Source organism: Rousettus aegyptiacus, unplaced genomic scaffold, assembly GCF_014176215.1.
Source record: "Rousettus aegyptiacus isolate mRouAeg1 unplaced genomic scaffold, mRouAeg1.p scaffold_m13_p_3, whole genome shotgun sequence".
NCBI lineage: Eukaryota > Metazoa > Chordata > Mammalia > Chiroptera > Pteropodidae > Rousettus > Rousettus aegyptiacus.
The window spans coordinates 154,331,211-154,346,509 of record NW_023416306.1 but is presented as its reverse complement, the minus strand read 5'-3'; the positions used below and the strand labels follow the sequence as shown (position 1 = coordinate 154,346,509).

Here is a 15,299-nt window from a genome sequence, read left to right as displayed (position 1 = left end):
CTGTATTATTTCTCAAATTTCTCTCTGGTGTCTGAACTTTCTAGGTCTCTTGAGTTCCAAAGGCAACCTCTTGCTGCTTTCAGGGTCAGAAGCCAATAGCGATCTGTGATAGGAAGGGTCACAGGATTTCTAGAAAGCTAGTTAAGAGGGGATCCTCTTCAGCTCACTGAGGCAAAAAGACTCCAAGCATGTCAAAACTACCAGGAATCAACAACGGCAACCTGCTCGTTGTATAAATGGGGAAACTGAGTCTCAGAGAGGGATTTCCCCTAGATCACACAGCTGATAATTTGAAGGAAATCCTGCTTCTTCACTTAGCTTTCACCCTGTACGTTGCCTCTTGTGCTAGCGAAATGTTCGCGAGTTCTTTATCACTTATTTTAAAAGATGGAGTCTAGTTCCCTTCTCCTTGAATGTGGGCTGGACTGAGTGACTGGCTTCTAATAGAATGTGGTGGAAGTGGTGCAATATACCCCGTAAGCCTAGGTCATAAAATGGAGACATTCCTCTGTCACTTACTTAATTCCTCAGAACACGACCCTGGGAACCCAGCCGCCATGTTGTGAGGAAGCCTAAGCCACATGGAGAGGAGACAATGGGGTGTTCTGGCTGACATCTCCAGCTAGGCTCTCAGCGCACAGCTAGCATCACTCACTAGGTAGGTGGGGAACTGGGATGATTCCAGCCTCCATCTCTGAGTCCTCCAGCTGAGGTCCTGGCCAGGGAGCAGAGACAAGTCAACCTCACTGTGTCCTGTCAATTTCTCTCCCATGGAAATTGAGAGATAAGAAGTGATCGTTGTTGTTTCAAGCCAGTAAGTTTTGGGATACTTTTTTATAGTTTTAGATAACTAATACTGTGCATTTCCAGAAAAGACAAATAACAAAATAGATTTGGAGTATTCATTCAAACAGTAAGTACTTATCCAGTGCTGGGCTTTGTACTAGGAACTGGGGATACTGTGGTGAATAAGAGGGTCTTTGCCCTCCTAGAGCTTATGGTCGGGTAGCAGAAGAAATGTTTAAACATGATTCTAGCTTAGTGCTTTGCCAGAGGCTTAGTGCATGAAGTTACAGGAAGTGATTCCCTGGTGAGTGGGAGAAGAAGAAAGGAGTTAAGTTCAAGGCCAGCATAGTCTAGTCTAGAGAATTTTCTTTAATGTATTCATAGAACTAGAAGTGGATAAGTATCAGGCGAGGTGAGACGGGCATGCAAATAGATTAGAAAATGGACTGGAAAGGGATGTGTCTAACCTACTCTCATTTAAGCCAAAACCCAGAGAGGGAAAGTGTCTTGCCTGGTGTCCCATAGTTTGTGAACTGGGCCCAGATACTGGGTTCTGTATCAAACCTTCCCATGATTCTTCTACCCCTACACCCAGAGAACAACACCTCTCACAGACACTTGGGTAACTCCTTATTTGGGCTTAAAGCTCTTGTGACCATTATCTGTCTTCACAAAGACTCTGGAAAAAGTTAGGATGAGTCAATTTCCTTTTCACAGATGAAGAAGTGATACACAGGGAAGCTAGGCAACTTAAGCATCTAGTTCAGGATCTGGCACATCACAGCTATTAAGTACAGGTGGCTTTGATGATGATGGGGATGATAATGAAAACTATCACTGTTGTTATCACACTCTGGACTAACATTCAGTGTCTGAGGGAATCAACATTGATATGAATCTCTAATTTTCTATTCTTGCGAATAGAAAGCTAGAGTCAAGTTCCCTGAGAGGAGAGTCTGGTTGACTTATTTTGGGTCCTGGGTCCACCCCTTGGCTGGTGAAGGGCAAGGCAACTTCTTTGGCTGCCCCCCAAAGACTAAAGGCAGTGAGAGCAAGGTGCTGCCTTAAGTGAAAATGGGGCACTGTTAGTAAAAGAGGAACATGGGGGTGCACAGATATAGATATGTTTATAAAAGGTAAACATTTTATATGAGACTGCATTGTCTAATATGGCAGCCAGAAGTCATACATGGCTATTTAACTTTAATTAACATTAAATGAAATTTAAAACTTAGTTCTTTAGTCAATAGTCACACACAGCTTATGGCTACTGTGTTGAACAGCATAGGTTATAGAACATTTCTATCATTGCAGAAATTTCTGTTGGACAGCACTACTCTGGGATTCTTACTTGGAATTCAGCCCTTTCTTTTCTTCTTTTACCTCATACATTGTGATATGGAAATAGCAAAAGAGGTGAGTCAGAATCTTTATTCATTTATTCAACATACATAAACTGTCTACTCTGAATCATACATTGTTGTAGGCACCAGGATACCTAGAAGGGATCTTGGAGAGTTTCTGTCCAATGCATCTCACATTAGAATTATCCAGGGAGCTCTTGAAAGTACTGATACATAGGCTCCACCTAGCAAAGTTTCTGGTGAAATTGATTTGGGGTGGGGCTTGCACACCCATAGGTTGGAAAAGCTCCCAGGAGATGCTAATGTGAGATGGGCTTGCGAACCACTGTGAGCTAGTCTGAACGGTGAAGTGATTTGCTTTAGATAACCTGAAAACCTGAATCTGCATGGGTCTGACCTCTACTCTGGGGTTCTGAGGACAAAATCAGAGTTCTCCATGGATTCAGCGTCTGTCTGAATTGAATGCAAAATTCTTAGAGGAGAATAATTCTACTTTTCCTTAATCCAAAGGGAATTCAATCCACTAAGAACAAAGTACTATAAAAACTTCTAGTTGTAAATTGCTTCTTTCTCAACCTGTTTGTGTATTTCATGCCTGGAGCTGCATTAATCAGCCAAGTGGGTTAAATGCCTACAAAATTGCACCCTTTTCTGAGCACCTAGTGTAGGTTGGACACTTCACATACAGTTTCATTTAACCCCCAGGTCACTCTGACAAGGTGAGTTTTACTGACATGAGTTTACAGATGAACAAACTGATATGTACAGAGATTAAGGATTATGACTTACCCACGTTGGCACATCTGGGATCCTGACTGCAGAGTCTGTGTTCTTTCCTCTTCACCACCTTGTGCCTCCCCCTTAGCTGAGAGTCCAAGACAGCTGGCAGACAGCGGTGTTGTGCTCTAGATCACATAGGAAAGAAAGCTCTGCGAAGGCGAGATGCAGTCCTTTGAGTGTCAGGGGAAGCCTTGGAGCTGATGTGATCTGGACATTGCTCAGTGAGAGTGTGGGGGGTGGGGCTGGAGGGAAGGGGAATTCAGGTGAGGGAATTTGGAGTGTTCTTTTAGTTAATGGTTTTGCCCGGATTCCTTTTATTAAGACATTTAATAAAAGGAAGCAGCTGAGAGCAATGTTGTACCTGGAGCAGTTAGCTCTCAGATACCTAGCAATTATGGTGCACGCTTGGTATAAGTATTATCTATTCTTGGCCTGGATTCCTGTGGGCTGGCAGAGTGTCTCTGTCACCTTGTATCTTTACAATCTGAGTCCTTTCCTGATACTTCCTGGGCAGCCTGACCTGGACTCTGAGGGCTGAGAAGAGGCAGGACTCATTGTGTTCATTACAGAGAACTTTAACAGTTGGGGAGATATCTTTGCCCTGCCATCTTCTGCGGGCCACCTTGTACAGTAAGGGCTGGATTTGGAATAGATCAGAGCTTGTCTGTATGGTATTCAGAAGGTTTATATGGGAGCGAAGCCACAACTGGCCATAGAAAGAACATGGAATATCTCAACCCAAAGGGACCTTCTTGTCAAGGTTTCAGATGGAAAACTAAGACTCAGGGAGATGATGAGACTTGCTTAAAATTGCACAGCCAATTAGAGGTAGGGATCCCATTTCCATTCAGGGTTCCGTCCTCGCCCAGTGTGTCTTCCCTGATGTCTTCTCTAGCATGGGAGGAGCTGGTAGTCGATGAACCCCTGAATGCTTTGCAGTGGCAAGGAGCAGAGATAGTCTCCCCATAGTTTCAGGGTGTGGCTGAGCTGTGCGTGTCAGTGGGTGGTTGTGGACAGGGTATTTATTTAGGAAGGCTCTGTTCAATCTGGATGACTAGGTGATGTCCTCTCTCATTTTCCAGGCAAATCATATTCATGCAGACTTGCATCCCTCCTGTTAGGAAACTGGCATTTCTTTGGCTTTCCTTCTCCATGCACTTTAGCAGATGTTTGGCTAGTGGCAGGTGATCAGGCCAGTCAGTCAGGAATAGCCGGGCTGCAGTAGTTGCTCCGAAGCAGTGGCCAAGGCTCTGGCAGTCCCGGCAGGAATCGACAGGTCAATCTCAGCCTCCCTGCTCACCAGAAGGGCCCAAGACTTGGTGACAGGGAAAAATAGGCTGAGATGTTGGGGCCTCCTAAAGACTAGATCAAAACCATTTAAATTTGCAGGACTATATGTCCATGAGGTGGGTTAGGTTTATTTCTCCAGACTTGGCTTCCCTGAAAGACTGCACTTTAGTTTCTTCTGAGTTCCTACTATGTGCATGGCATAGCCTACAATGCTGCAGGAGATGCGAAGATATGCAAGACGCCACTGTGGCCTTTGGGCTTTATCTAGTAAGACATGTCCCTGTAACTTATTGAGTACTTATCATGTGCCAGGTGCTCTGCACAGAGTATTTTATGTAATCCTTACCATAATCTTGTGAGCAGGGATTCTAATTTCCATTTTTCAGAAGAGGAAATGGTCTCAGAGAAACGAAATGTTTCTGAGTCCTAGCTAGTGGGCGGCTGAGCCAGGATTCTGAGAGAGCCTGTGTCCTTTCTGCTGTACCAGGAGGCCACCAGCTAACTACAACACCCGGCAGAGTCAGGCCAGTGCCCCAACGCAGGCTCAAACAAGGTGCCTGACGAGCAGACAGGAAGGAGAGATTTGTTCTAATCAATGTTGGGCCCTAGGCACTATTGGTATTTAAGGCCACGCAATTCTTTGTTGTGGGGGCATGTACTGTGCACTGTAGGATGTTTAGCAGCATCCAAGGCCTCTACCCACTAGATGCTAATAGCAAGTCCCCTGTTGTGATGATCACTCCCAGTTGGGAACCACTGGTTTTAAGTAGGAAGTGGTCTTTCGCCTGGGCCTATGAAAATCTTGTAGATAAGGCAAGGATTTTTGGCAATTGAGGAAAGGATGAAGAAATTCATTTGGTTAGTGTTTTTCCACTTGACAAAGAGCTTGCACTTAGTTTTTCCAAACCGGTCTTCCCATTGGCTGTGGCTTGCTGTGTCCTCACGCAAGGCCAATGGTAGCTACATGAAATTACTGCGCGGCTGCAGTGCCAGCTGCGGACTTCATTTTGATTGTGAGGTTCCTCTGTAACCAGCTCCTTCCTGATCTGTTACTTCAGCCTCCACTTGATGCTTGTTTTTGGCTTCTGGCTCTGTTCCTCTTCCAGGGGGCCTTTAGGGACTCTATTTCACGATCAACCACCACCAACAAATATAAACACCCAGCACTTATTGGGGGAGTGGCTCTGTGTTAAGGGCTGTAATTATATCATCAACTCATTTAGTCCTTACAGCACCCCTAGAAAAATGTGTTGTCATCACCCACATTTTACTGGAACAATAGGAGCTGGAAGAGGGGGAAGCAATACACCTAAGTTCACTCCTCTGCTAAGTGGTAGAGGCAGAATTTGAACCCATACCTCACTGAGTCTCATCTCTTAATCTACCGTGCTCTATTGCTTCCCAAGGATGCCCTTCCTCCATTGTGCTTCCCAGTGGGCTTTATGTACCCCCTTCAATGAGTTCCCAGGAGAGCAATGGGAAGCAGCCAGCTTGGAAAGGCAGAGTGGGCTGGGGTAAGGGGTGTTAGGGCTGTGGGAATGAGGAGTAGCTAGAATGCCCTGCCTGTCCTATCAACTGTGTGGAGGAAGGGAAGGCAGTGTTTATGGTGGATCTTCCATGGTGAAGGGCAATTATCGGGCTTGTATGGCGTTCTATCAGGGAGAGCTTTCTGTGAACAGGGCAGTGCGCCCAGTCAGGCTGCAAGACAAATGGGTGACATATGTGTTTCAGATCGGTGCTCAATGGGCTTGTTATTTTGCATCTGCTAGCAATGAAATAACACTCTATTATTGCAGGAGGCAGAGAATAAATAAACACAACATTTGGGGCTGAATTCTGAGATCATTTTTTCTCCGTCCTCCTCCCTTCTCTTTGGGGTCATGGCCCCTTTGGGACTATTTAGTTCTGAAGCTTGGGGGTTTTAGCTGCCACAGACTCATACCAGCAGGTGCGAACAAGCCCTGGACGAAGCCCCTCAAGACTATCTTGACATTCATGTTCCGTCTGGCTCACAAAGGACCCTTGTTCTATCCCTTTGTGCTGCAGGGAGAGGCAGGGAGCGGGAGATGGGACAGCTGAGGCATCCGATGAGATGAGAGAAAAGGGTGGCCTGGCCTGTTCTCATCTGTCACAGACAGGCTGTTTTAGAGACCACATAGATGGTCAGGTCCCAGGGTTTTAACAGAGTCAAATAATAAAGCAGCATCTCGAAAGCATTTGATGGATGTGCTCCAGCAATTCTCACACTCGAGTGTGTGTCAGAAGCTGGGGGTTTCCTCACGGCATGAGTGGCTGGGCCCCACCTACCCCCAGAGTTTCTGATTCTGCAGGTCTGGATGAGTCTGGGAATTTGTATCTCTAGGTTCCCAGGTGATGCTGTAGCTGCTTGGGACTTCACTTTGAGGATCGCTATGCTAAAGCATACTTTTCGAAAAGGTAAAATATGGCTCTCATACACATATAAAATGAATTTGTGTTAATAATTGCATTTATTTAGCTTCTTAATTAGTGAGGGAACCAGGAAGTTATTAAAACCAATTAAGGGGAAAATTCGAACAGACATATATAATCAGAAATACTGCAGTGAATTTGCCAATGGATATAAAGCTGGTTAAAATTCTATAGAGCAATGAACTGGAATGGGGTTGTCTTTTTTTTAAAAACCAGTGCATCATTTTTTGGACAAAATTCATTTGCATTTCTATAGAGAAGAAAAACTTGCATTATTATCAGTTTTTCTACAACTAAACGTTTGTCTATCCTTATAGGGTTGTAAAATAGCCTAGTCCATACAACCAGAAGTGCACATGCCTCTGGAATCAGGTAATCCCCAGAAAGGCCCCTTGGCCATTTGGAGGGCTTGTAAAACAGATTCCTGGGCCCCATCCCCCCTAGTTACTGCCAAGGTCGAGGGGGGATTTGGAGCTCTAATTTCCTAAAAAGACTTTCAGCCAATCTTCCTGTTTTTTGCCTCACCCTCACCCTCACTTCCAGAGGTGTCTGGTGCCTAATGTTTGGGGCAAGCTACATTCCTTCTTGGCTGTCCCCAGTATTATTTAGAATTTAACTTTCTCTTCTAGCTAAGCTATTTGCTAATTGGCCATCTACTTTCCAGCTTCCACCATTTTGTTGCTTTAATTTCCTCTCCTGCTGCTTTGTCATCATGGGTTTAAGACGCCCCCTTTAAAAACCCACATTCCTTTATTGCCATTTTAGTAGAGTTTCACAAGGACTGGAGCACACTACATCTATTATCTTGCTTCTTGAGCCTCAGAATGGCACCCTGAGACATGTTGTGGCCTGATTATCATTGTGCCTGTTTTATAAGAGAGGAAACAGGCTCAGAGAATTTACTTGACCAAGAATCTACTTTTTTTCAGATCTCATTTTATATTCCGGGCTCTTTCCACAAGAAAATAAGGTTTAGCATGTTCTGGTGTTCCAAAGCACGTTCACAGTGTTTCATTGACTCTCCATCACACTCCAATGAGGCAGGCAAGGCAGGCATTAGAGTCTCCATTTATGGCTATGAAGACAGAGATCAGGACAGGGAAAGGGTTTGCCCAAGACCACGCAACTTACTGTGCTTTGAACCCATTATTTCCAAGTCCAAGTTCAAGGCCCTTTTCCCCGCTGACTCTGGGATAGCTTTAAAGACATATCTAGATGCTAAGACATCCAATTACTCAACAAATATTATTGAGTGCCTACTATATACCTGAAACCTTAGTAGGTACTGGGCATATAAAAGGGAACATGATGATTGGGAGTAGCAGATGCTGCCAGTGTCCCAAACATCCCCGTAACCCATCCTGGAGGTCACCAGCAGACAGTTCTTGCATATGCTCGTGGCCTCCTGCTGTCTCTGCCTGAGGTGCCAGGGAGTGAAGACCCTAGGAGTGACCCTCTCCTAATGAGAGGTGGGAGTTGGTGGGTAAATCCCCAAGCTTCCTTGCCCTTCACTGGGATACTTTTGAAGCACATTCTATACCTTTTCCACGAGGTTCCCTTAAGGACTGAAACTCAGTTGCCCACAGGGGTAACCCTCTCTATGATTTTTCTCCTTCCCCTGTCACCTTTCCACCTGCTCACCTCTGCTTCTTGGAATCCCTTCCTCAATCAGCAGCTTACTCTCAAATTCTTCTCTTAGGGTCTGCTTTTGGCAGAACCCAAACTAAGACCCTGGGCTTATAAAATTTTTTATCTTGCAACTGATGACCCTGTTCCCTGCCCCTCTCTGCTTTCCCAGGGGGCATGACCACCTCTCCCTGCAACAATGTAAGCTGCAAGAAGGAAGGGACTTTGTTTGCTGTTCACTGGTGTATCTTGGGTGTTTAAAGTGCTGCTTGGCATGCATTTTAAGACATGGTAGATGTTCAGTAAATATTTGTTGATTCAGCGAATAATGATTATTGCCACACTGATAAAGAGGTGATCCAAGAGACTTGAATGGAGTTTTGTGGGGGTAACAATAAAGTCATTCTCCTTTTTGTGTATTTTCTAAGTTATCTTAATGTCCCAAAGACTTCATTCTTGGCCTTTTCCTCATCCAGACTGGTGGAAAGAAGAAAGAGGTGAGAACTAGAGCTGTGTCTTGGCAGGCAGGGCTTGGCAGGTGGAGGAAGCTGCCTGTGAGGCTGGGCTCAGAGAAGGGAGTGTGAGTCACTGGTTCAGACTCAGACAGCTGAAAGTGAGAGCATCAGCATTGCCAGAGACTGTTCCCAGGAAGAAGCCAGGTCTGGGCTAAGTCTGTTCTGCAGATAAGAATTCCTATGAAGATGAGAGGAAGGCAGAGAAGCTGGAGTGGGACCTCAGCTCTTACTGAGGGCTAGTCTAGGCTAATTTTTAGCAACAGTTTCAGGAGCCCATGGATTGAATGAGGCAATTGTATCAAGTGTATCAAGTCCCAGAGTTTTGATTGAATGCTGTGCTTTTTGAGATATTTTCCCCCCTGAGGCCATCTGGTGGCTGTTGGGTAAAATTCAAACTCAGCTTGAGAACTTGTTTTTGTCTTTAGAGTTTATTCCAGGCCAGTAATTCTCTCCTTGGCCTCTGATGTCACTTTTTTTGGCTGTCCTGGTTGCGAAGCATCAGCATCTTGGTTAATTAGTAGCTATTGAGAAAGATGCCTTAAGAATGTGGAGCCTGGCTTTTCAAAATAATGTGTTCACTGGTGTGGGTGAGAAAGAATATCTTAAAATTGTGTAAAGTTTTATATATTGCAAAGCACTTTCCCCAGGTTTTATTTGATTTAAGTAATATCTTTAATATTTGCCTATCATAATCACCTAAAAACATCACATATCTGGGAATAAATTTAACAAAACGTGCAAAACTTCTTTGCTGAAAACAGTTTATCATCATTGTTGAAAGAAATGATGGAAAGCTAAATAAATGGAGGGCTAAAGCACATTCATAGATTGGAAGATTCATTACTGCGAAGGTGGCAGTTCTCTTCAAATTAATCTTTAGATTCAGTGTAATCCGAGTCAAAATAGAAGCAGATTTCATTTTGTGCAAATTGACAAGCAGATTCTAAAATTCATATGGAAATTCCAAGAGTCAAGAAAAGTGAAGATAATCTGGAAGAAGGAAAAAAAAAAAAAGCCGGAAGATGTATGCCAGAAGAATCAAGACGTATTATAAATCTGACGGTATTCCTCCCTCATCCCTATTTTAAGTTTTACTTGTTTGTATGGTTCTGAGGGCTGGGGCGGCGAGTGTGAGAAGCATAGAGGTCTCAGTGCACAGTGTCTGCCTTCTTTCAGTTGTCTAGACAAGGCTGAGATAAGTCTTATCATAGGGTTTATGCTACATGACAGCCATCGCCAGTGGCTTCCAGGGCTACTACTGGAGTTTCAGGCAATCCGTTCTGCACGCAGGAACAAAGCAGCCATTTGCTTAAAACTCTGTGATGGCTTCCCATTGGAGAAAAGACAGTAGTCCTAGACCCCTAACTGGACTGATAGCCCTTCTCATTCTGGCCCCGCCCTGCCTTTCTAGCCTTACCACACTCACCAAGCCTTTCTTTCGGGCGTCTTCAGTTCTTAGTGACTCACTGACTCTAGTCTTAGGTTCTGGGCATTAGCACATTCTTCTGGCTGGTACATTCTTCTTCCTCTTGGTCCTCCCCCTTCTATGCTTGGCCCAGTTCTACTTACCTTTCACGTCTGCATGTAAACTTCCATTCCTTGGGGAGACTGGATCCTTGACCGGGCGTAGTCCCCTTGTCACGCACACCGAATGCACCCTTCGCTTCTCCCTTTTCAAAGCACTCCGCACTCTTGTACAGTATCTCCCCTTCCAGGGACATGAGAGCAGGGACTGTGTCTGCCTTGTTCACTACTGTGTCTCCTACCCCTAAGAGAGTGATAGACACAGGGTAGTTAATCAATATTTGTTAAGCACACAAATGAATGAACATATAAATTGAAACTCTGTACTTGAAGGGCTGACTTTGTAAAACCAAACCTATTAAGTCTTGACAAACTTCACAGTTTGGAAGAGATCACCAGTTTATGGTACCTGGGTGCCATGAGTGAAACTCTAGAAAGGTTAGTTGGTGCCTTTCCATAATTATCGAAGCCCGCCCTTCTTGTCTAAATGCTTGTTAGACTGAGTCAGAGAGCGTGCTGGAATTTGGCAAACCATCTCCACCCCTGGAGAAATAAAGCCAGTGTGGGTTGGTAGTGTATGTCTTCGTGAAGGACAGGGCATGGACCCATTCTCTTCGGTAAGCCGGAGAGCTACTTTGTTCCGAAAGCCAGAAGTTTTGTTTTGCTGGCTGGTTATAGTAGGAAGTCATCTGATGGGCTAGAGCAGTGGCCACATGGATGCCAAGCTGGATCCAGTGGGGATGCTTTAAGTCCCTGGAAGCTGTTACTCTCAGAGGCTGCATTTGCTCTCAGTTTTCTGTGTCGGCATTGTGTAAAATGGGCCATTTATTTATGTTTGCCAATTCCTTTGTTCACATAGTCTTTCATTGTAACAAAAGAATAAATCTTTGGTATTTAAAAATTTAAAAATGCAAAAAAAAAAATAAAAAATAAAAATTAAATAATCTTATCATTCAGAAATCAGGGTTAACTTATTAAAAGGCCCAAGAAGCACAGAGCCCGGGCTCCACAAATGTTTTAATTTCTCTTAAAATAAGTTAAAAAATGAATATAATTATTATGAACATATAACAATAAATCTAGTCTGGATGGTATTCCTCTTTATACCAAAGCCATCATAAAACATAATTTTCAACAAAGACAAAAGCTTCTAAGGCCCATGGAAGTTGTAATGAAATCCTGGCAGAAATAACCACTTTTAATATTTTGTTGCGTGTCCTCCTGTTCCCCTTGTATCCTGTATACACAACGTGTGTATACATATACATGTACATGTTTATATCATTTTTATAATAATGTGATCCTATTTGCTCAGTTTTATAGTTTTTTAAATAATATATTATTAACATCTTTACATGTTATCATATAGTCTAAAGTATTTTTGTTTAATGTTTTATTTTTAATTATGACATCATTCTTAATGCCTGCATAGTGTTCCAATGAGTGGATATATTGTAATATATTTTACTAACCCATAATAGCAAAGGTTTTGCTATTATAAATGACAGTAAGGTGACTATTCTTCCAGCAAAATCATTGCATTCATCCATGATTATTTCCTTGCAATAAGTTCCAAATGTATAACTTTGAAATTTGATACATTGTACATAATTTAACAGTGGAAGAGTATGAGTGCAACGTGAGTCATTTATGATGACACCTGTGGATGTTCTGGGGCCTTGTCTTTACATTGGCAACTCTGCAGCAGCCTGTCCTGGGTTTAGGATGGACATTTCTGAGTGTGTGATCACTGTCAGCCTGCGGAACCCCTGTGTCCTTAGGTCCTGTCTCAGTGTATGGCTCATGATGGAAACTCAGTAACTATTTGTCAGATGAACAAATGGATTAATGTACAGTTGGTGTGAATGTTAGTCCACAAATTCAGATATTTAAGAATGCTATATTTCTTTGTATTCTTTAAATCATCTTGGGTTTATCCTGAAGAGGTATTTGCACTCGAAAAGCTAATCAGTTCTTTGTTCTGTTTCTATAGATATGCTTGCTGGTGTAGGCCTTATTAAAAAGTAACTAAAAAAACTCATCCTCCCTTTGGCTTGCTCTGCCTAAGCAACAAATGTAACTACCTGCAACCCATAGCAACTCCTTCTGCTTTATAACAGTCTGAGGACAAATTAACCAATCAGCCCATGACAAATCAGTTCCATATAAGGAATGGTGCAACTGAGCTTGGGGCCCAGATCTTCAGAGCGCTAGCTCCTCTGGGACCGCCAGCATAATAAACCCGAGTTCTCCAACTCTCCGAGTGCTGTTGGTTTCTTGCCGGTCTGATCTTTGCGTCTTTTCTGCAACAATCCCACCTGTTGAATTGGTGGGGAGTTAAATTTCAGTGATTTTTGGGTCTCCCACACAGCACACCACTTTCTCCAGGTTATACAGAGATCTTAAAACCTTAAGCACTAATGCCTTATCTGAACTACTCTACCAGTCCCGAGTCCCACTGGCCACTTCGAGATTCCTGTGTCTCAGTTCCATGTTCCTTGTAGGCCCCCACTGCATCCATGCCACACATTTGGGAAAGGGACTCTTGAGAAGACTTAAAGCCTTAGTTTCTGGGACTCAGCACCCTTTTGGGTGCTAGAGAGACATCTGTCCCTTCAGATCTTTCCAGAAAAAGATGGATGGCTCCCTACTGCAGGAGAGGGATTCTCTCTTCTGCCCTTTGCTTTACTCCCCTATGAGGACACATTTCTTCCCTAGATTTCTTTAGTTCTTGTGTCTCCCCCTCAACAAAAACAAAAGGGTCATTTACTTGAAGCTCTTTTGCTTTCTGTTCTACAAAATCCAGAAGGTAAGCAATTCCAAAGGGCCAGGCTACCTGCTAGAAATCATAGGAAGAATGAATATGGCAGAAAGCAAACCCAATTATAATCTCAAATGATTCTGCTGTAGATGGAATTATGAAATGTTAATGTTAGCAATGATACTTTAAAAAAGAGAATCCTCATTGTAGTAACTGATCTCCTTCGTGACACACTTAATAGTGCTGTGTCAGAGAAATGGGGCTTGAAGGTCATTTAAGTAACTCCTGTATTTTGGTCACAAGTACACATGCCTCACACGTACGCGGGCAAAAAAAAAAAAGTGTTTTTTCTTGTTCAGTTTTTTCCTATTTGTCTCATGCTTTGGGATTAATATTCTCTAAAGCAAAGCAGATCAAAGCACATATATTCTTGCAGATTTTATTTGGCTTGAGTTACGTGGGAGTGAGACCATCGGAAGCAGAGTATGGCTTCTGAAAGGAAGCTAGTTTTTTCTGAAACCTTTGTTTTGGGTGTGCCTCAACTGCACCTGCATTTCTTGCAATTTCTTACAAAGAAATTTCCTTTTGAGTGTCAACATGTTTCAGCTACAGTTATTTTCAACTAGAGGGAAGTGTTTGAAAGCTCAGCCTTTGTTAGTCCAAAGAACATTGTTTCATCAACAGTGATTGAAACAGTAATTTCCTTTGCGAAGCCTTTGGCCACTGAAGCAAACTGATTTTGGAAGCAAATGTTTTGGCTTTAAAGATGGCATCCAAGTGCTACAACCTTTTCTTATAGCTCCCCAGTCATTTACTGTCATGCTATGATAGTAAGGTTTTTAGGTTTTGAACCTTAAGAAAGAGGAAACCTGCTCTGGTAGCTTGGTGAATATTAAAAGGCAGTATTGTTCAGTGGTAAGGAATATATCCTTCACAGCTGAGGGCTGGGCTTGCAATCCTCACTCTGCCACTTGCAAGCTGGAATCTTTGGCAAGTTATGTAGCTATTCTGTATCTCGGTTTCTGCATCTATAAGATGGGGGTCATGATAGTATTTATTCCTATAACTGTTATAATTGCTAAATAATTCGTGAAGTAAAAAAAAAAACACTTAGAGAAATCTATTAAGGGCCACAGCTTAGTTAATAGTATTATCTTCATGGTTTTGATAATCGTACTGTGATTGTGTAGGATATTATCATTGAAGGAAGTTGGGCAAAGGGTACACAGGAATTCTGTAGTATTTCTCTGTGAATCTAAAGTTGTCAAAATAAAAAGTTAAGAAAAAGCACTTAGCGGAGCTGTGTTTAATTGTGTGAATCTTTGAATAAGATTTGTGTTTTCATAAGACCGTAAGCTCTCTGAAATTTGAAACTGCTTTCCCACTAGCACCTAGCACAGTGCCTGCCACATAGTAGGCCTTTAATAAATATTTATTGACTGAATGAATAAAGAAGTTGAGGTGCTGAAGGCACTGGCCAGCAGGTGCCTAAGGAATACAAGAGAGATAAACCAGCTCCCGCATTTGGAAAATGAGGGTAAGAGGAAAGAGGCTGTAGGGCCGTGTGCTATAGAGCCTTCAACACGCACGCACACACACACGCATACATGCACACACGTGCATACCTGCCCCTCTGCAAATTGGGGAAGTGGTTGAGGCCAGTGGCTGGGTTGATGGTATGTGGAGCTGTGTCTACATGAGGGGATGGCGAGATGATTTATAAAGTTAAGTAATTTAGCAAAAACTCAGAGCTGGAAGTGATCATAAGAACATGAGATCAATCAACATTATCCAGATCTGGGGTGGCTCACTAAGCCCAGCCAACACTTTCAGTACATAGATGTAGAGTATTGTAAGGGAGGCATACAGTCTACCCTCTTAGGGTTTCTGGCTGGTCCTGAGAATTAAACTGACATAAGACAGATTAGCAGGAGAAAAGTGCAGATTTTTATATGTACATGGGAGCTGCCACAGGAAAATGAAGACCCAAAATACAGATGGGCCGAAGTGCTTACATACTAGGTTGAACAAAGAGTAGCAATTGTGGAAACATAACTTAGAATATATAGGAGTGAAGGAAGACAAGTGTTATCTTAACAAGATGTGTTTTATCTTGGCCTCAACTCCTTGTCATTGGTGGTAATAATGTTTCTTTCCTCCTGGTTTAGGGAGAGCATCTTACACATGGGAGTATTAACTCCC

General features: G+C 43.0%; 1 long non-coding RNA gene across 2 annotated transcripts in view; it reads left to right on the top strand.

The window, feature by feature from the left end:
* Positions 1–15,299, top strand: part of LOC107516679 — a 75,359-nt gene that overhangs the window by 1,243 nt on the left and 58,817 nt on the right. For both annotated transcript variants that reach the window (XR_001598354.2, XR_001598353.2), the window contains exons 2-3: positions 532–658; positions 2,101–2,202. This is a non-coding gene — a long non-coding RNA (uncharacterized LOC107516679). The remainder of the gene's footprint in view (positions 1–531; positions 659–2,100; positions 2,203–15,299) is intronic.